The following is a 21048-nucleotide window of genomic DNA, read 5'->3' on the forward strand; positions in this document are numbered from 1 at the left end:
AAAAGAAGAGGGCTGTCAGTGCAGATAAATCTGCATATGGAAATTAGGGTAATCCATGGTACAGTTTTACTTAACTATGATGTAGTGTTTTTTTAATTAAACTGGAACCTACATTAGAATATAGAGAAATACGACAGGTGAGAACTTAAATCTTATATATGGAAACTGCTGGGCAAGTAAATCAGTATATAACTAACTGCATTTCTGTCACGGTCGCACCCTAAATTCAGAACCAATGCTAAGCACTCTGTTCTCGGCTCTTGCTTCTGCCTTTAACAGCCGCCTTTCACCTCGGGAGGAGCCCTTGGCTAATCGGATGCCGCCAGGTCTTATTATGAGAGGTGCCAAGCGAGGGGTTCTGAACGAGCAAAGGGGCACGACGGTTAAACAAAGTCTTTTGGGCAGATGGTCACAAGTACAAGGCGTAGGCAGAAAGCGTAGCCAGATTAGGCTGGGTCGGGGCAGGCAGAGTACAAATGGAGTCAGGCAGGCAAGGGTCAAACCAGGTCATCCATCAGAAGGGATACGGAATAAGCGGAGTCAGTTACCAGGCAAGGGTCAGGATACAGCAGTCAGAATCGTCCAAAAACATGCAGGGGTCACAACAAGAATCAGATCACAGAATCTATAAAGCACAGAGGCACCAGGAAACTCACGAGGAACAAATCCTATATATATGTTAAAATTTCGCCCCCTTGCGCGCTGTCATTACGCCATGGGCGCATCAGAGGAGAAAGACTGGAGTGTCAGGCGTCCCCGCCAGTCCACTAGGCCACCAGGGTGAGTAATCCTCACAATTTCACAGCCTTCTTCAGCTTTCTAAACTTTAGAACTACAGGAAAAAAAACACTACAAAAAATAATTTCACAAATATCCCAACATACCTCTATATGAACACAGCAAGTGGTGGTCCGATAGTGGCTGCACGTGTAAATGCATAAACAAAGAACATAAAAAGAGTGTTAAATAGTGTACGTAAAATTGAATAGGACATTCCAAAATTATAAAAAGTTTCCAGCCTGCAACATCAAGGTAATGAGTGAAGAAAGCAATGATTCGTTGATTATACGTGTGTCTCTTCCTTAGTTCAACTAATGAGGAAAAGAAAATGAAAATTGGTAGTCCTGTAGTAAAAAATGAACCAGCACAAATATAGGTAAGCATAATATTTAAACTTTCCAGGATCTGGGCACAGAATATTCCAGTTTAGGCTACAGTATACACAACTACCATTTAAGTACAGAAGGGTTGAAGGGTTGGGGGCCAAAAAGATTAGTCTGGGAACATATCAGTTTCAAGTATGGGAAACGTGATAAATTAAAAAAAGAAAAGTAACGTATGATTTTTCTTATGCATCCAGTGAGAGGGTCCTAGTGAAACCAATTGGATATTCCAACTTTTATTCGGGGCAGATTTATTAAGGGCCGAATTGTAAATTTGAATTTTCTAAAAAAAAAATTTTGGTCAAAATTCTTAAATTTGAATTTGAAATTATCAAACCTTGACCATTGGAACAATTTGAATTTTACTATTCACCCCCTAAAACCTGCCGAGTTCATGTATAAGACAATGGGAGAGGTCCAGTGAGCCATTTGAAGATGTTAATAGCCTTCCTGACATAACTCAATTTGAGTTTAGTCAAATTAGATTTGAATTCGACTTGAGTTTTCAGGTCGGTAATATTCGTTCGAGTTTTAGATATTCAATTTTTTTTACTAAATAACCTCCCAATCAAATTTCGAGTATATTCTAATGCATTAGAGTTAATAAATAATTCACATCAATTCAAAATCCAACCTTTGATAAATGGGTTTCCCCGTCTTTATGAACTGGCATTAATCTAAAAGAGCAGTTGTAGAACATTTGATTCCATAGACAGTTAAATCTCATGCACAGTGCTGAGCTCTAAGGGCAAGGGCATGCGTTCAGAAATAGAAAATGTTTTTATCTCTTGTGAACTGAACTGAAAAAGTGTTGGAAGATGAACAACCCCATTGCAAATTAATGTGTTTGTGCTTTCAGATGAATTGACCCAGTCATAAACTTTCATAAATGTGTCAGTTTATCATTGTTTTAACACTTTATTTAACAGAAAAGTGTTAATAAATATGAAAAAGAGCAACTCTTTATTTGCAGAATTGATAGGGACACCTAAACCAATCTGGGCACATGGAGCTCTGTCTGTGTTTTATTTCTGCAGGCTGTGAGAAGCAAATCTGCTCTTTTTTGCACCTCTGTGTATAAGCACAGCTTCTGAGACTTAGCATTCATTTTATATTTTCTTTAAGTTTTTGCAGATTGGAAATCCAAAATTACAATAATGTCTAACATTTTTCACAATCCCAACATTGCTCCATGCCATCCCTACAGGGACCAACCCCCATTTTAGGAACCACTGTCCTAGAGCAAGAATGTATGGGTTACAAAAGTAAGTTAAAGTTTTTGGGCAGATCTCCACTCCATGTAGCTACAAGAAGGTGGAAGTTGGGATTGTCAATACAGCTACAGGGAGATGCAGAAGGGAGCGGATCCACTTCTCTCAGCCTGCAGAAAACACAGACACCATGTGCCCATGGACTAATGGCTGCCTTGCTTGCTTTATTTTTCTTCTATGTTGTGTAAAATTTTCTAAATTTCTTTTTGTATGTTACCACAGTGGAAACCAAAATATATGAAGCATACGCACACCCTACATACCCAAACTTCTTCACTCGGTGCACAATAATAGAGGTATGGCAACCTCCAATACAGCGTGTAAGAAAATTCACTGGCACACAAGACATGCGTTGGTGTCCACATATCCACTACATTATTTGACCACAAGGGATATTTTTCTTTGGACTGAACTTATTGGACTGATTTATTGGACTTCAATTGGACTTATTTATTTCACTTCCAGTTACAATTGTTCATGTTAATTATATGTTATTTGTCCTTAATGGAGCACCCTTAAAATGTTTTCTGCACCACGCATTCACTATGCTTGACAAAGGGGCATGTCCCTGAAATGTTGCACTTCTGCATTATTAAAACTGCAAGGGCATGCCCTGCGAATGCATGGCTCAGTGCCGCAACTAGAGGGGGGCGGGCCCTGGTGCGTGACGCGCAGCCGGGCCACCCCCTCCGTACACAGCGGCTTTCAGTGGCGAGCGGGCTTCCGGGGGTCACTGAGGCGGTGCGGGCCCTGGCCCGCTCGCACCCCCTGCTCCCCCGGTAGTTCCGCCACTGGCATGGCTTGTGTGCCTGTAAACATTTTTACACTACAGTAGAAACCACAGTGTTACCCTGACAGGAATGTATGAGATCTGCCTGTCACTGTGCTCCCAGGGCAGATTTCGTCCAGATGACATCTCTGTTTACATTTTCTGTCCGAAATCCACTCCATGTGTACAGTGACAGGAGAATAACTTTAATGTCTGCCAATACACTCACACATGCAACGGCTGTGGATGCTCTTCAGCATTATTATTGTTACTTTTTATTTTTGAATTTTTTAGGCTTCTGTTGAGACTTGATCCTTCTCCGACTGAGGGAGCATAGGGCAGGCAGAGAATGGTACACACATGGAGCATAGGGAAAACACACATTTCTAAGAGGTACTACATACAGTGACACAGTGCTGGTGCCCCATTAGCATTTTGTTTAAGGTATGAACAGGTGAACTATGTGGGCAGTTTTAGTCTGGGTCTCAGGTATGAAAAGTACAGGGCTTTAGGATGTGAACAACAGAGGTGTTAGATGTATGAACAATGCATGGGGGATTAAATGTGTGAATAATGCAGGATCGTATAGTCTGACTTCAACAGGCAGGGGCCAGTTAATCTCTGCAGTGATACATTTTACACATGGTAAACAGACACAGCAGATAGACTTTCATGTGGGGGCCACACAATGACCCCCGGAACACCAGTAGGACAGCACTGATTTAAAATATCTTCTTTTGTCACTCACTAGCAATGGAAATTATAATCCATGAAGTCTAAGGTATGAATAGTTATTGTAGAGTCTCACAGTTGTTGACAGACACTGGTAGATTTTTGATGTAGATTTTTTGATTGCTTTGTTGATGTAACCCACTTCTGCTTTCTACAAAAAAAAAAAGTCGTCTGGCGAATTACCCATGTCCACTAGCTAAATAGACTGGAGCTAGCAGTCATTCGCACTCTATCACCAGGTGACTTTTCACTCTGGCGAACGGTCGTTAATCCGCAAAGTTTAAAAACTGTGCGTCTTTTCCTTTTTTCAGCTTGATTGTGTCACGGTCTGCACCCAACACCAGAACAAATGCCAAGCACCCTGGTCTCGGCTAGTGCTTCACCTGTAGTGTGACCGCCGTTGGCCTCAGGAGGAGCCCTCAGCTACTTGGATGCCACTAGGACTTAAACGAGAGGTGCAAGGCGAGAGGTTCTGGATAAGCAGAGGGGCATGACTGTTAGCAAAGTCTTTGGGCAGAAGATCGTGGTACAAGGTGTTAAACGGGATCGTAGTCAGAACTGACCGGGTTGAGGCAGGCAGAAAGTGAGTGTAAACAAATCAGGCCAGGTCAGGGCAGGCAGCGTTCAAAGTGAGGTCAGGCAGGCAAGGGCCAAAACTGAGAGATCAAGCAGAGGGATACGGCAGAAGAGGTAGTCGAAATTCAGGCAATGGATCAGGATACAGAGGTCAGAATCGTCAGGAACAGGCAGGGGTCACAACAGGTAGTCAGAATCAAGTTCAGAATCAGAATAGCAAACAGCTAAAGGCACCAGGAACAAACCTATAACCGGCAATGAAAACTAGTAAGATGGCCCTTTAAATATTTGAATTTTCGATCCTGGGCCCCAACTTGAGAGAGGGGACTTTAAGCTTAATGTTCTTAGTAGACAACCATACAGAGTCTCCTACCAGATATTTGGGTGCCTCTCTACGAGACCTATCAGCTGCTTTTTTCTGAGTGGTTGTAGCTGCAGAAAGAGAGTCTGGCACCCCAGACCAAATTTTTGACAGAAGAGTTGACAGACATAGAACCGGAAAAAGTATATGCTTTGGGATGTAAACCGTTAACAATAAAGAATGGAGATTCACCAGTAGAAGAATGAGTCCCATTATTGTAAGCAAAATCTGCCCAGGGTCAAAGTTCAGCCCATGAGGACTGGTTGTCGGACACATAACACCTTAGAAATTGCTCAAGGGATTGATTAACCCTTTCAGTTTGACCATTTGTTTGAGGGTGATATGCAGTAGAAAATGATAATTCAACACCAACTAAAGACCAGAATGCTCGCCAAAACTTTGAAACAAATTGTACCCCTCTGTCAGAAACAATATTGACCGGGAACCCATACAACCTAAAAATGTTAGAAATTAATAATTTGGCTAAGGTTTTGGCAGAAGGGAGGTGTGGGAGGGAAATGAAATGGCTCATTTTGCTAAACCTATCCACCACCACCCAAATCACAGTTTTTCCTTGAAATGAAGGAAGATCGACAATAAAATCCATCAAAAGATGGGACCATGGTCTGTCAGGAATAGGGAGTGGCCTTAACAACCCCTGTGACAATTTTTTAGAGGATTTCGACCTTTGACAAATAGGACAAGAAATAACAAATTTTCGGACGTCCTGCTTAAAGGAAGGCCACCAAACATTTTGAGACAAAAGGGACACAGTTTTAGCAATGCCAGGATGTCCCACCAGAACAAATAATCTACCAGAGGGAGTTTCTACAGGAGCAGTTGACTGAACAGAGGATAAGAGTGTGGCAAGGTCAGGTCCCAGAGCAGCCACAATTAACTCACCGGGAATAATGGGAATGCACTTACTAGTTTCAGATGAATTGGACTCAAAACTTCTAGAGAGTGCATCCGCCTTTGTATTTTTAGTACCAGGCTTGAAAGTAAGGGTAAAATTAAATTGGGTGAAAAACAAAGCCCATCTAGCCTGCCTAGGATTCAGTCGTCTAGCAGATTCAATATATAGCAAATTTTTTGGTCGGTAAAGACCGTCATTACATGCTTAGCCCCCTCCAATAGATGACGCCATTCCTCAAAGGCCCATTTAACAGCCATCAATTCTCTATTCCTAATGTCATAATTAGCCTCAGCAGGCGAAAAATGTTTGGAGAAGAAAGCACAGGGATGTACTTTGTTGGTTGTTGGATGCCTTTGAGAAAGAACTGCCCCAGCCCCAACTTCGGAGGCATCAACCTCCACAATGACTGGAAGTGAGGTGTCAGAATGACAAAGAATGGGGGCAGACACAAATTCTTTTTTAAGGGTTTCAAAGGCTTGGATCGCCTCTGGTGGCCACATACTCGGATCTGCACCTTTTTTTGTTAAATCTGTGATAGGGGCTACAATAAGAGATACGTTTTTTATAAATTGGCGGTAATAGTTAGCGAACCCCAAAAACCTTTGGGTCGCCCATAAAGAAAGAGGCTGGGCCCAGTCTAGTACTGCTTTAACCTTCCCAGGATCCATTTCCAGACCCTTTCCAGAAATATTAAACCCCAAAAATTGGACAGACAAAACCTCGTCTAGTTTAGCATACAGGTTGTTTTTCCTGAGTAACACTTCCTGAACGTGTCTACGGTGATCACACAGATTAGAAGAAAAGATCAGAATATCATCTAGATAGACCACTACGAATAACCCTAGCAGGTCCAGGAAGATGTCATTGACAAACTCTTGGAACATTGCGGGGACGTTACAAAGACCAAATGGCATTACCAAGTATTCGTAGTGGCCGTCCCTGGTATTAAAAGCCGTTTTCCACTCATCCCCTTCCCTGATACGGATGAGGTTATAAGCACCTCTACAATCAAGCTTGGAATAAATTTTAGCATTTTTAACCTGATCAAAAAGTTCAGAAATCAGAGGAAAGGGGTAACGTTTTTTTATGGTGATCTTGTTTAGACCTCTGTAGTCTATACAGGGACGAAGACCACCATCTTTTTTCAAACAAAAAAGAAACCTTCCCCAGCAGGGGAACTAGAGGGTCTGATAAAACCTCTTTTTAGTTTTGCTGGATATATTCTTTCATTGCCTGGGCTTCAGGCAAGGAGAGAGGGTAAGTTCGACCACGAGAGGGAGTAGACCCAGGTATAAGATCGATTGGACAGTCATACTGCCTATGTGGGGGTAAGATCTCTGCGGCCTTCTTAGAGAACACATCAGAAAAGCTTGCATAAACTGCAGGTAACCCCTCAAGGGATGAGACTGCCACCACCTGAGGAAGGCAAGAACCCGTACATTTAGAACCCATTGGAGAATCTCCCCTGTTACCCAATCTACATGTGGGTTATGTGCCTGAAGCCAAGGTAACCCTAGAATTAGAGGGGAAGAAGCACACTCAATAATGAAAAAGGCTAGTTCCTCAAAGTGTGAGTTGTTGGAACACATGGATAGAACTACAGTTTTCTTGGTTACCAAGCCCTGAACCTAAAGGCTTTTTGTCCACCGCTAAAATTCTCATAGGAGGACAAAGAGAGGTTAAAGGAACATTAAACTTTACTGCGAAGGCAGCATCCAGAAAATTCCCCTCCGCCCCAGAAGACCTTGACAGAGCCCGTAATTTAACCGGTATCATAATCCTAGAAGAAGAATGGGGAGAGGAAACTTCTGCACCCAAATGGAGCTCCCCTTCTCAATTTAAGCTTGGAAGTTTCCCGGCCTCTTAGGACATCGATTTAGAAAATGACCCTTTTCCCCACAGTAAATGCAAAGACCCAAATTTCGCCTACGGGCCTTTTCTTAAGGAGTTAGATGGGAAATGCCCAGTTGCATAGGTTCATCCCAAGGAAAAGGCACAGAGGGAATAGGAGGTTTGACATGAGTAACCACATTAGGAAAGAAAGACTTAACATTGGCAATCCCAGAATGAAAAGAAGTTCCCCTCTCACCCCTTCTACTTGGATGGCTAGAGACATGAGGTCATCCAGGTTAGTAGATAGAGGGTAATTTACTAGGCTGTTTTTGACAGAGTCTGAGAGCCCTATCCGGAACTGGCTATGAAGAGCCATGTCGTTCCACCCAGTTCTACTGCCCATCTGCGGAACTCAGTACAGTACACCTCCGCATCCCACTTTCCCTGGCGCAGCTTACAAATCGCGGAATCGGCAGAGGAAGCCATAGACTTAAAGAAAGTTTCTAAAGAAAAGCAGGCAGGGTCAGTGGGAGGTAACCTCAGGGCCCAAATTTGGGGATCACCCTGTAGCAGGGTCATTACGAACCTCACTTTTTCTAAGCAAGTAGTGAAAGAGTGGGGGGGAAAAGCTGAGGTATAATTTGCATGCCTCTTGGAATACAAAGAATTTAGATTTGTCCCCATTGAACTTATCAGGGAACACAATCTTGGGTTCATGGGTTTTAGGAACGTTACCCATCATGGCAGGGCCGGACTGGGAGCAAAAAGCAGCCCGGGCAAAAAAAATCAAAGCAGCCCACTTGTAAACACTCAATGGTCTTGTACTCATCCACTTATATATTAAGGTAAAACTGCAAAAAAGTATGTGCATAAAGAGCTGCCTTTCTCATTTAAAGTGATACTGACACTAAAAATTTTCATTTCAAAATATTAATCTACAATAAAAATTACATATAGGTCAAGTTGATCGTTTTTTGCTGATAGTTCTTCTTTTGTAATTAATTATTACTTGAAGTTCCTAAACCTGACTGTTTTGCCAATCTGACTGTCCCATCTCCCAGCCTGTCAGTTAGAGTCTCTAATGCTAACAGACTCCTGCTGCACAAATATAGCAGCCCCCTCATAGAGGAACATGGGGGCAAGAAAAGTAATACTAATTTGGCATAGTAGTACTTTTATGCCAAATTATAAATAGCATTCAAATATAATGTTATGATGGATATTAAAGGACCAGTAACGTCAAAAATTTTTACAAAAAAATTCGTTAGAATACAACGAAAAAAAACCACCAACACAAATTAAAATTTAAAATAGTAAAGCCTTTATTAAGAAATAACTTACAGAAACTCCACTTCCTGTCATCTTCAGAAACGGCGAAAAGGCGACCATCCATCCTGCAGCGCTCCATTTCCCCTCCTGGATATTCACTGACAGCATGCAGCTGGGAGAGTGTGCTTCCCCTTGTCAAGCAGCGGGCTTCTTGCGGCTCTGTAGGATGGACACGGTGATCAGCGCAATTTACCAGTTGAGGGATTCACCAACGTGCTCCTGCCGACCCTACCCGACCCCTTGTTTGTGTCTTTGGTGGAGGAGCAGCGCCTGTGCTTCTCTGCAGCTCCTGCTGGTGACCGCACAGCTCAGCGCACAGCGAACGATGTCAAGCCTGTCCTATGGACCCCTGGAAGACGAGATCCTTGTTGCAAACAGCAGGATCCAAGTGCCCTTTGGCAGGACAGTCTTCCTGGATGATGGATCCCATCCACGACCTGCTGATCCCGGGAGACAACGAGCCCCTGTCTCAGAGGCCGGGCCGCCTGACCCCCAACAAGTTCCAGTGCGAGTTCCCAGGAAGTGAAGTACTCGCACCTGGGCGTCCCTAGAGGAATGATCGGTGAAGAAATCGTCTTCATCAAAGTACGGGGAAGGGAAGGACTCGAGCCCCGCCAACTGCTCCAGGACCGTTTCCATGGTGTCTGCCCCCTGGTGACTGCGCTGAGCAGGTCCCGCGGTTGAAGAGTTGATGCTGAAGTTGAAGTCCGGCACGCTGCGGGCGCCCAGGTGCGAGTACTTCACTTCCTGGGAACTCGCACTGGAACTTGTTGGGGGTCAGGCGGCCCGGCCTCTGAGACAGGGGCTCGTTGTCTCCCGGGATCAGCAGGTCGTGGATGGGATCCATCATCCAGGAAGACTGTCCTGCCAAAGGGCACTTGGATCCTGCTGTTTGCAACAAGGATCTCGTCTTCCAGTGGTCCATAGGACAGGCTTGACATCGTTCGCTGTGCGCTGAGCTGTGCGGTCACCAGCAGGAGCTGCAGAGAAGCACAGGCACTGCTCCTCCACCAAAGACACACTCTCCCAGCTGCATGCTGTCAGTGAATATCCAGGAGGAGAAATGGAGCGCTGCAGGATGGATGATCGCCTTTTCGCCGTTTCTGAAGAGGACAGGAAGTGGAGTTTCTGTAAGTTATTTCTTATTAAAGGCTTTGCTATTTTAAATTTTAATTTGTGTTGGTGTTTTTTTTTTCATTGTATTCTAACGAATTTTTTTGTAAAAATTTTTGACGTTACTGGTCCTTTAAACAAGGTTATGTAATGTAAAATAAGTTAAAGATTCTGCAGCCTTGTGCCTTTATATGGCCACGGAACCCCTCAGTAACTTCGAATATCCTTATAATTTACAGTAGGGGTACATTAACCCTTATAATACATGAGTGATACTCAGAGTTCCCTGTATAACTCAGCCTGCAGCCTTGTGCCTTTATATGGTCACAGAACCCCTCAGTGACTTCTAATATCCTTATCATTTACAGTAGGGGGTACATTATCCCTTATAATACATGAGTGATACTCAGAGTTCCCTGTATAACTCAGCCTGCTGCCTGCAGCCTTGTGCCTTTATATGGTCACAGAACAACCCCTCAGTGACTCCTAATATCCTTATCATTTATTAAAGTAGGGGGTACATTATCCCTTATAATACATGAGTGTACTGGCCTTCATATATTTTTATGCATTTTCCCTATTATTTACATTGACATGAAACAGACTGAAAAGTAAATGGAGGAGGTTAGAGGATCTCCTCATCAGCTAAATACTTTGCATGGTCAGTAAAAACAGTCTGACAGGCTTCAGTGCAGCCAGCTCCAACACTGGCTGCACTGGGGGGGTTTAGGGCCCAACAGGGCTGCCACATTGGGCCCCCTCTGTAATCCCCCCCCAAGGCCCCCCCTCCATTGCAGGGCCACCTCTGTAATCCTCCCCCACCTCTCCTCAGTCGCAGGGCCCCCTCTGTAATCCTCCCCCACCCCTGCTGCTCGCACATACTGTACTTACTTCGCACAATCTTCTTCATGCGATCGTGCAGGGGAGGGGAGGTGAGGAGCGTCTGTTCTGTGCAGTGGGTCTGAGCCGGCATGGCCCACCCATGCTCCTGCACATCCTCTAGATGTCGCTACCAACACCGCTTTCCAGCCGTTACTATGGCTCCCTGTTCATTTCCTCGGCAGCTGGGAATATTGATGTTGCTGCTGAAAGGCAGGCAGAAGGGGCGTGTCGCATGGCTCCGGAAACAGCCGGAGACACTGCAGCACAGTTTCTTATTAGGATTAGGAGTGAGAGAGCGGGCGGCCCACTTGAATGAAATTTAAAGCGGCTCGTCGGGCAATTGCCCGAATCCACAGATTGTCAGTCCGGGCCTGGATCATGACAGAAGAACCCACAGGAGCGGCTATAGGAGGGGTGACTACTGGAGCTGGAGACTGAACAGAAGCATCCAGTCGACGAGTCAAATTGTGAAAACCTTACATCAGGTAATCTTTCCTCTGCTCATGTTCTTCAGGCGCTGTAGCAAAGTGGTGAGTAGCGCATCCGTGGTGGAAGGAGCAGCGGCAGAAGCGGCTTGACCTTCTTCGTCCATTGGCCCGTTATAATGTCACGGTCGGCACCCAACACCAGAACAAATGCCAAGCACCCTGGTCTCGGCTCGTGCTTCACCTGTAGTGTGACCGCTGTTTGCCTCGGGAGGAGCCCTCAGCTACTTGGATGCCACCGGGACTTAAACGAGAGGTGCAAGGCGAGAGGTTCTGGATAAGCAGTGGGGCACGACTGTTAGCAAAGTCTTTGACCCTTGCCTGCCTGCGAGGTCAGGCAGGCAAGGGTCAAAACCGAGAGATCAATCAGAAGGATACAGGCAGGCCCGGACTGACAATTGTCCTGTTCGGGCAAATGCCCGAGGGGCCGCTCTATATTTAGTGTAATTGGGCTGCTGCGCCTGAGCGATCTGCCGGACTCTAGGACCGCTCCTCCATCCTACTGCCCACTGTGGCTCCGCCCCTCCCACTCCTCTGCTGCCTCTGCTGGCTGTGTGTGTGACCCCGCATGCTCAGCATGAGCATGGAAGTCGGACGAATAGGAGTTGAGCTACTGCAGCTGCTTAAAGTCCCTTGTATCTGCCATCCGGATCGCTCATTAAGCTGAGGCTGTAGAGGGGTGCTGGGGCAGATCATATTTTGTATGCTGAGGGCTGGCCTGCCTGTGCTGAGCCTGCACATACTGCTCCCTGCCTTTACACACACAAGTGGATTTCTGTAGAGCAGGCTGCAGGCAAAATCACTATGGGGCAGGAAGAGTTAACTGTGCTGAAAGTATCAGGTACTGACTGAATCTGTCTTTTTAAAAATTGAACCTAGACTGTCTGTTTGTTTTCATTACTAACAAACAATTTTTCAGTTAAATTTTTTTTTATAAGAATGAATAAAATAGTAAAAAAAAATTTAGTTGTCCAATGTATTCCTGTTAGGAATTAGGGTGGACCCTGCTGGCCCAGACCCAGTCTGTGCACTTCCCCCTTACCTCCCGGACCCTGCTCACACCGGCAAAAGGTGTGTACGCTCGGTGGGGCCCCTGTCAGCCCAGACCCACTCCCTGTACTTACTCCTAACCTCCCGGACCCCAGTCGCGCAGGAAAAAGGTGTGCACGCGCGCATGCACGGAGGTGGTTTCCCGGCATATTGGACTTTGCGGCTGGGAGGCCCAAGCGATGGTGTGAATGAAGGGCCCCTGAGGCTGTGGCCCAGTGGGCCCTGGCCCCTCAGTCCAACGCTGCTTTTCCCGGTCATGGTTCTTTTGCTGTACGGTAGACGGCCCACTATATTTATCAAGGTATATAAAGGCACAAGGCTGCAGAATATTTAACATATTTTACATGAATTACACTTAAGTGAGAAAGGCAGCTCTTTATGCACATAATTTTTTGTAGTTTTACCCCAATATATGAGTGGATGTGCACAAATCCATTGCGTGTTTACATGTGGGCTGCTTTGATTTTTTTTGCCCGGGCTGCTTTTAACCCCCAGTCCGGCCCTGGATACAGGTAGTCGAAATTCAGGCAATGGATCAGGATACAGAGGTCAGAATTATCAGGAACAGGCAGGGGTCACAACAGGTAGTCAGAATCAAGTTCAGAATCAGAATAAAGGCTAAAGGCACCAGGAACAAACCTATAACGGGCAAATAAAACTAGTAAGATGGCCCTTTAAATATGTGGATTTTCTGCTGTTGCGCACTGAAGTCATACGGCAGCACGCATGCACCAACAAAGCAGCAGAAGCATGCCACACAAGCCCCTAGTTACCGGCGCCTAGGAAGGAGAAACTCACGGCGGGCTTCCCCGCCAAGGGGGTGGCAGGCGTCCCTGCCATCCCCCCACTAGACCACCAAGGTAAGCTCTTACAGATTGCCTGTAAAAGACCTAACAAACTTTTTTTTGGGTAACCGGTTTTCCCCATACATTTGCAAACATATGGAACAATAATTTTACAGTGGGCACATGTGTAGGGCATTAGAATAACTCTATTATCTTTATTAAGGTTCCCTGGACATGTGTTTTAAAAAGTGTAATTTGTAAGTATTCACATGCACTTCACGTATGGGGTAGCATCTGGATAAAGCAGTGGAGCCAAAAATAAATAAAAGTTCAACTTTTCAACAATACGTCACTTCATCAGAAGCTTAATTTGTAAGTATATGCACCAACATTTAACATAAAGACGTTCATACAACTTTAAATTTCCCGCCCTATGCAAATTGACGTGAGCGTAAGATCCCAAGCGAAGCTTCGCTAGGCAGAAATGAATGCTAGCGCATCTTCACTATTAAATGCTCGCATTGCCGAAGTAAAGCTAGCAAAAAGTCACCAGCGTTCAACGCCAATGACGAAACTTTGCATTTCAGTGAATTAGCATAGTCTGAGCGCATTTCGCCTGGCAAAGTGCAGCGATGGGTGTGCAGCGGTCGCTGGCGACAATTCACCCTTTAGTAAATCTGCCCCTAAGTGAGATAGCATCTATGAAGGTCAAATTTTATTTTTTAAAAATGCTGTCTATGTCTCTTTGTAGAATCATCTCAAAACAGTGCCCTTTGTTTCCTGTAAATGTCCCATGGTAAGTAAAAGGTATTCTGGCTACCCCTTAAAGTAGTGGCACTCAAAACTCCCATGCAACAAGAACCTTTCTGATGATTGTATATTTTACATTCATTTTATTTTATATAAGATACATTTCCCTTTAACACAAGATTTTAAATATACATTGGCTGAACACTAATAAAACATCTCCTTTTTTTAATCTCATTAGAACAGTTCGCAGCATGTCAGTATAAGCCCTTGTTCTATGCTGGAGGTGGTGAGGAGCTGCTGCACCGATAAGCTGTCTCTTGACTTGTATAAGTCTGATAACAGCTACCTTTTCTTGAGGATTTTGGCTCGACTTATGAAAAAAGACAAAGAAAGCAGTGGCACCCATCCTTGGAAGCAGATTAAAGGAAGGGCTGCATAATTTTAAACAAATGTTTTTCACAGCAAACTTCTGATGCTCGGATAAATTACCTGTTTGATTATTTATTCAAATATAGTGACAAATATACAGGGAATCTTCTAATGATATCAGAAGTTACAAAGACGTTCTGCAGTGACTTGTAACCCAAGTGACTTTATTACAAGCATATGACAAGGAAGAAAGGCAGTCCTTTAGGTTTAAATGTTACCTTGTGGAGGGAAGGAGGCGTGAATTACTGTTGCCAATTATTCAAAGGAATTGCCATGACAAAGCTTTTTAGCGAAACGCGTTGGCAGAGCCTCTCTTCACTATAATACTTTATTTTATTTTATGGTTGCTTAGATTCTAACTACCATTTCGATCAAAAAAACTTTTTTTAAAAACAATCTCTTTTTTAACTGAATTTGGGTACTCATAGTCTGGGCCAGGGAACCGCATTCAATTTCTTCATTCTCTGTTGTTCATATGGCACTGGTGGATTTGTGGTTTTTTAGATTTTAGCTCTTTAAGAGATAGGGCATGTAATATACGAGACCACAGTCCCCAGTGTACTACTTTCTCCCTGTGTGGGGTCCCAGGGCTTAGAAAATAACAGGCAGCAGTTTCTTTGGGACTTCTCCACCTCTACACTATTTTCCTTTTCCTACTCAAATTTCTTTGAATGTTGGTCCTGGTTCCTCTTTTTGTAAAACGAAATTTTTAACGAATTACCTTGTGATTTTATAATGCACTAGCACTTACATAAATTAACTATTTCGAACCACACTCAGTCGGCAACTGAGTAACGGTTAAGCACTAGCACTTTTTAATTTATTGGAATTCTGAATCTATTGCTTATAGATTAAGTACATAAATTAATAAGTTGGCACTGACCACTTTGTAATACACAGAAAAAGCAACATTATGCTTCTCTGAACTTGTTGTTGTGTTATTTATTTTAAGCTTTAATCAAACTAAGCAAATCTTGTTTATTAGCACAAGCACTTTATAAGCACTTATAATTATTAACTCATTGGTTCACTATATAATTTAAATAAGCTAGTTAATTAATTTGAGAGTAAGGGGGCTCTTACTATCTTTTTCTTTTCCTTTGAATTTATTACAAGCATAGGCATGACAAAACTCTGTATCTGCTGTTATATTTCAGGGGTTATTTATGTTTTTTTTATAGATCTAGAGCATTTTATCCTGAGAAAGATTAATTCATAGAACCAAATAACGTGCAGGTAAATGCATACTAGGATAGGCAACAGAGATAGGTAATTAACGTTATAGCTCATAGCTATTGGCTGAAGACCTTTTTAATAATACAAAACAAACCCCAGAGAAATTCAGATCAGGTGACAAAGGGTGATTTTGGACAAAAACACTCTGGACACTTCTTTCCACATATGTTGATGGTGTGCAAGAGGTGTTTGAACCAGCCACAACCTTCAGCTTTCGGAAAAACGTTTGAATGATGTATTTAGCGTGATGTTGCCAGCTTGTAGAGAACAGAGATACCAACACTCAAGGCATTTGCTTCTAGGGAAACCCTTGCTTTTATTATTTGTGCGGAAGTCAAGGGTTTCCCTGTGAGCAAATGCCTTGAGTGTCGGTATCTCTGTTCTAAACGGTATATGGGAGGTTGCCGACTCTGAGCCATTACTGAGCACCAGGCTGCAATCTTTGAGGGTTGTTGAGGGTGTGCGTCTGCTCTAAACTATTTCACAGCTTGTAGAGAGCCAGAGTTATGTTCTGTCCTAAATTTCTTGCAGACTGCTATAGCCAGGCTTTGGTAAGTATATTTTATATGAATTTTGCTACAAGAATAAAATGTGCATAAGTGTATCTTTTGCAATTACTAGTTATTTTCACAGCCCATATCATTCATGAATCTGAATGACACAGAATAAAGGGGCACATTGATTTTGAGTTAGCCTTTACTGTATATGGATTGATTGCTCTGTTCCTAGACTAGGAAGAAATTAAAAAAGAAACCAAAAAACAAAACCTGGTTGGAATGTTTGGACTGGTCTTTTGGCAGATTCACTAAAAGGCGAAGTGGCTAAGGTTAGCGACTATTCTCCAGAAATCCAATCCACAGGGACATCGCACATTCACTAACAGACGAGCGACAACTCGTTCATTTGCACTCTATCGCCAGGTGACTTTTCGCTCAGGCGAATGGTCGTTGATCCGCAAATTCAATGAAGTGCGGATTTACTTAATGTTACCTCTTTTGCCAGAGTTGATTTTGCCACCTCAGACCAGACGAACTGCTAAAATGTAAGCTCTTCCTCAATCTTATGTCAATTACATCATATCCTGTCTGCCGAAAATGCATTAAAGTTTAAAAAACGCTGGTGACTTTTCCTTTTTTTTTAAGCAGGATTGCCTGCAAAAGTCCTAATTTTTTTGGCTTAACATTTTTCCCCAGACATTTGGGAACATATGGAGCATTCATTTTATAGTGGGCTCATGTGTAGGGCATAATATTAAATCTTTTGTCGTTATTAAGGTTCCTTGGACATTTGTAATAATAAGTGGTAACTTCAAGCATTTGCACCATCTCTAATAAAGATGTACATACAACTTTAATGTACCTGCCCTATTCAAAATGGACCTAAGCGTAAGATCACTAGTGGATTTTTGCTAGGCACAAACAAACAGTAGTGCATCTTCGCTATGAAATGCTCGCGCTGCCGAAGTAATGTTAGCGAAAAGTCGCCAGTGTTCAGTGCCCAGGATGCATATTAGTGACTTAGCGTAGTGGTAGTGAATAGCGAAATGGTGCAAGGTTGTAAAGAGGTCACTGGCGACAGTTCGTCTTTTAGTCAATCTGCCCCTTAGACTCTTTACATAATAAAAATGCAAAAGGAAAACTTAGCTTTTCTTTTGACAGATTTTTCAACTTCGCTAATGTATAACAGGCACATAAGACATAACACTATCGGGGGAATGTAATAAAAATCGCTAACGGAAAAACTATTCGCAATGCGAAAAGTTATGCCTTTGCGCGAACAAATTTTGCTTTGTGCGAATTTAATATAGCTTTTGCGAGCCCGGAAACTGTTTAGCGACCACTTCCGACTGTGAAAGACCGTTTGCGAATTTTATAGTTTGCGCCAATGCGCAGTCAATGTAATAAAACTTCTTACTGAAAAAGTCGTTATGTTTGATCCAAAAGTTTACGACACCTTCAAGCACTTCTTATGAGTGCGCAATTAAAATTCGCAATGCAATAACAGTTTAAGGAACAATATTACATTGCGAGATGTGGATTTTTGTAATCTTATTGGTGCGAATTGTTTTGCTCTTTGCGACTTTTATTACATTCCCCTGATAGTCTTATTGGTGCGAATTGTTTTGCTCTTTGTGACTTTTATTACATTCCCCTGTAAATGTAAGAGTCATCAAAAGCACACTGACAGCCTGCCGTTTTCGCTGGATGCATGAGACGAGTGTAAAGTTAAAATCCAAATTTATTTGACTTGTAAAATTAAAATCATGGTATGAACACATGGATGTTGCAGGCAGGAGGGAGCATGGCTTGACGCGTTTCGTGACTGTGCTAGTCACTTCCTCAAGAAGCCAATGCGCCCTCTGCCGGTTACTCGTATAAATAGCCAACTAGGTGAATTAGTTAAAACAGTAAATTTAAAGACTATATTAAACACAGACACTAGCTTTGCATGTAATAATAAATGTACAACAATTCTACAGTTGTGGCCCTTGCTTTCAATAGCAAATAATGTATAATATATTATATATGCACTGTGTTAGAACAGCAGAGAGCAGTTTGGGGAGTACAAGTGTAACAGGGTTGCACACAAAAACTGTACCTGTATATGCCCTATGAAAAATAAGTATAAATGTGATAAGAACCATTTCACAAACCCCTCTTGAGGTGGCCATACACGCACAGATATTATCTTACAGAACAATTTTTCATACGATATTCGATGCGTGTGGTGGGAGACATGCCCATCGATCGGGCTGCCCGGAAAATTTCTAACTGGGGCCTCTGAAGGCACCCAAACATCGGCCACTGTTTAGTGCTGAATAGTCAGACACAGGTAGAATTTTATTGTTTCTACCGGTATATCTGATGATTCAGCTCTACACTTGTCTGTTGAAATGAACAATCTTTCTTGGAAAGATATTTTCCAGGAAAGATGGTAATTGTGACGTGTATGGCCACCTCTCGGCTCACAGTACAATCCAATCCAGGCAAAAAAAGAATTTCTGCTCTGCAGACTTTTTTCTGCTCCTCTTTCTATAAATCCATCTCTAACATTCAAACTACTGCTGATTTGCTAAGCAAATTAGGATCATCGTGACCAGCTACCAAACTGGACATTAATAAACATTAATTCAGAAACTACAAAGGATTAAAAAATAAAACCAATTGGCAATATGTCTTTGAATGCCTTTGTCTAAATATACTTAAAATTGATATTATGTTTGTCCACAGGTCTACAGCACCATTAAATAGTTAAGGGAATCTATATCCCTAAACATTGCAGTTCTTTAAAAAAATATATATTACATAGAATTAGTAGTTAGTAGATGAAGATGGCTGATTCTAGGGGTGTGGGTCACACAATCAGTTACCCTCCCTTCTGCCTTTCCTTGTTGACGCCACTGATAATGATGCCACTTCTGTTTTTTTAGTTTTGTTTGCCCAATAGGTAGTAAGTACTGAGGCAAATCTGACCTGTTTTGCTTCAACAAAAATTTGCGAAACGGCAAATAAGTTATCAAATTCAATGAAGTTGATGGGTGTTAAAATTTGCAACACTTTTCCAAACCACACTGCATTTTTTAAACTATCCATTATGGGGGGAAATTTACTAAAGGGCGAAGTGGCTAACGCTGGTGAAAATTCGACAGCGTGACGTCATTTCGGCACTTCGCAGATTTCGCAGATTTCGCTGGAGTAATTTTGCCAAGGAGATAGACTCTGGCAACTTCGCACTCTAACGCCAGGCGAATTTTCGGTCTGGCGAAAGAGCGTTACTATGCAAATTCACAAAGTTTTTTATGTTACTGACCTCTACAGACTTCCCTTCGCCACCTCAGACCAAGCGAAGTGCAGGTACCCTTCTTCCCCCCTCCATTTGCTAACATATGGCACCTAAACTATACTGTGGACACATGTGTAGGGCATTAGGACAACTTTATATAATTTTACTAAGGTTCCCTGGCCTTGTGTTGTGTAATGTATTTGCTGCAGCATAAACGGTCATTGTAACTGCACGCCGTATGCTAATTAGCCAACGCTATCGTAACTTCAAACTGCTGAGTGTAATTTCGCTGGCGGTACCCTGTGCGCAACTTCAGATCTTCGTGAATTAGCTTTGTCCAGGCGAATTTATGCCTGGTGAAGTGTTGCGATGTGCGCAAAGCCAGCGCTGGCGAATTTTCGCCGGATAGTGAATTTGCCCTATAGTCTATGGGTGTTTTTTCTTGGCAAAAAGAAGCAAAATATTTTGCTGATCCCTAGTAGTAAGTTGACTTGATGATTAAATTGATGCAGGTTGTTGGGCCGAACACCTATTAGATATGTGAAGACCTATAGATATAAGGATATAATTTTTTTTTGGAACAGTAACCGTAACACAATAGGTTGATTAAATGTGGAATCCAAATGGGCCAAATCGATTCGACTACTAGTCATAGTGGAGAAAAAGTGTCTTTTAATCCTAAATATGTTACTTTTTTACCTTTTCTTTTTCTGGTGTTTAACCTGAAAGAATCACTTTCAAAATTACAGGGACTTCTCATTTCTTTCCTTTCCTTGGCAGATTTTCTGTGTATGTACAGTATGTCGCATACAAGGCTTATTTAAAATGAAAAGAAAGCTGGAGCAATTTTCTTTATTCTTATTCAGTCTCCTAAGGCCTATTTCCCTGTGGTGAGCTCATAGCAGTAGGGGGTTTAAGGGAATTCAGCTCTCTGCAAATTAATGTCTCACATCATGAAAATTCAGGAGGGTTTTTTTTTTGTGTCCTAAAAAGTAATACAGAGAATGTGAGTATTATTTCTTGCCAGCGGGTAGAAGATGAATGATTTTGTCACAGTTTTACTGCTTGATGAGCAGTGTCCTGAGGGTCAGGCTTAACTCTGTGTCACTATGCTGCTCATTACTCTTGAGCTAAATAAGGGCTGATTGGATCTAAATTGCCTAGAACATGGGCCACAGATGAGCTCAGTGAGCAGGGGATGACCTGCTATTCAGGTGGGGAGTCACCCTGGTGTGCAAATGCAGCATTAGAGCACCGTGGGAGAATGAGAGGCTGCTAGCAAAAGAAATCGAAATGTAAAAACTCTTTGAAGCTGAGATGGGAGAATTTTGAAGTGTAGAACGTGACAGGTTGATGGTACTTATCAGCTTTGGTTGGATTAGAGAACAGTGTCATCTTGCCGTTATAATGACAGTAGTCTAAAGCTGGCTGCTAACTACCCAGCAGTTCAGAACAGCCTCTTATGATGTTTCCCCAGCCTTTTGCAGGCTGATAAAGCATTGCTTCAAGTTTTTTAAGCCATCTCGCCTTTTGCATTAAAGAATTTAGGTGTGTAAATGTTTTCCGTTGTCAGGTATAAAAACTG

At 42.8% G+C, this 21048-nt stretch overlaps 1 pseudogene; it reads left to right on the forward strand.

Moving 5' to 3' along the window:
- The first annotated feature begins 11066 nt into the window (after positions 1 to 11066).
- Positions 11067 to 21048, forward strand: part of LOC108717428 — a 29713-nt pseudogene continuing 19731 nt past the window's right edge.

The sequence above is a fragment of the Xenopus laevis genome, chromosome 5S (assembly GCF_017654675.1).
Source record: "Xenopus laevis strain J_2021 chromosome 5S, Xenopus_laevis_v10.1, whole genome shotgun sequence".
Taxonomy (NCBI): Eukaryota; Metazoa; Chordata; class Amphibia; order Anura; family Pipidae; genus Xenopus; species Xenopus laevis.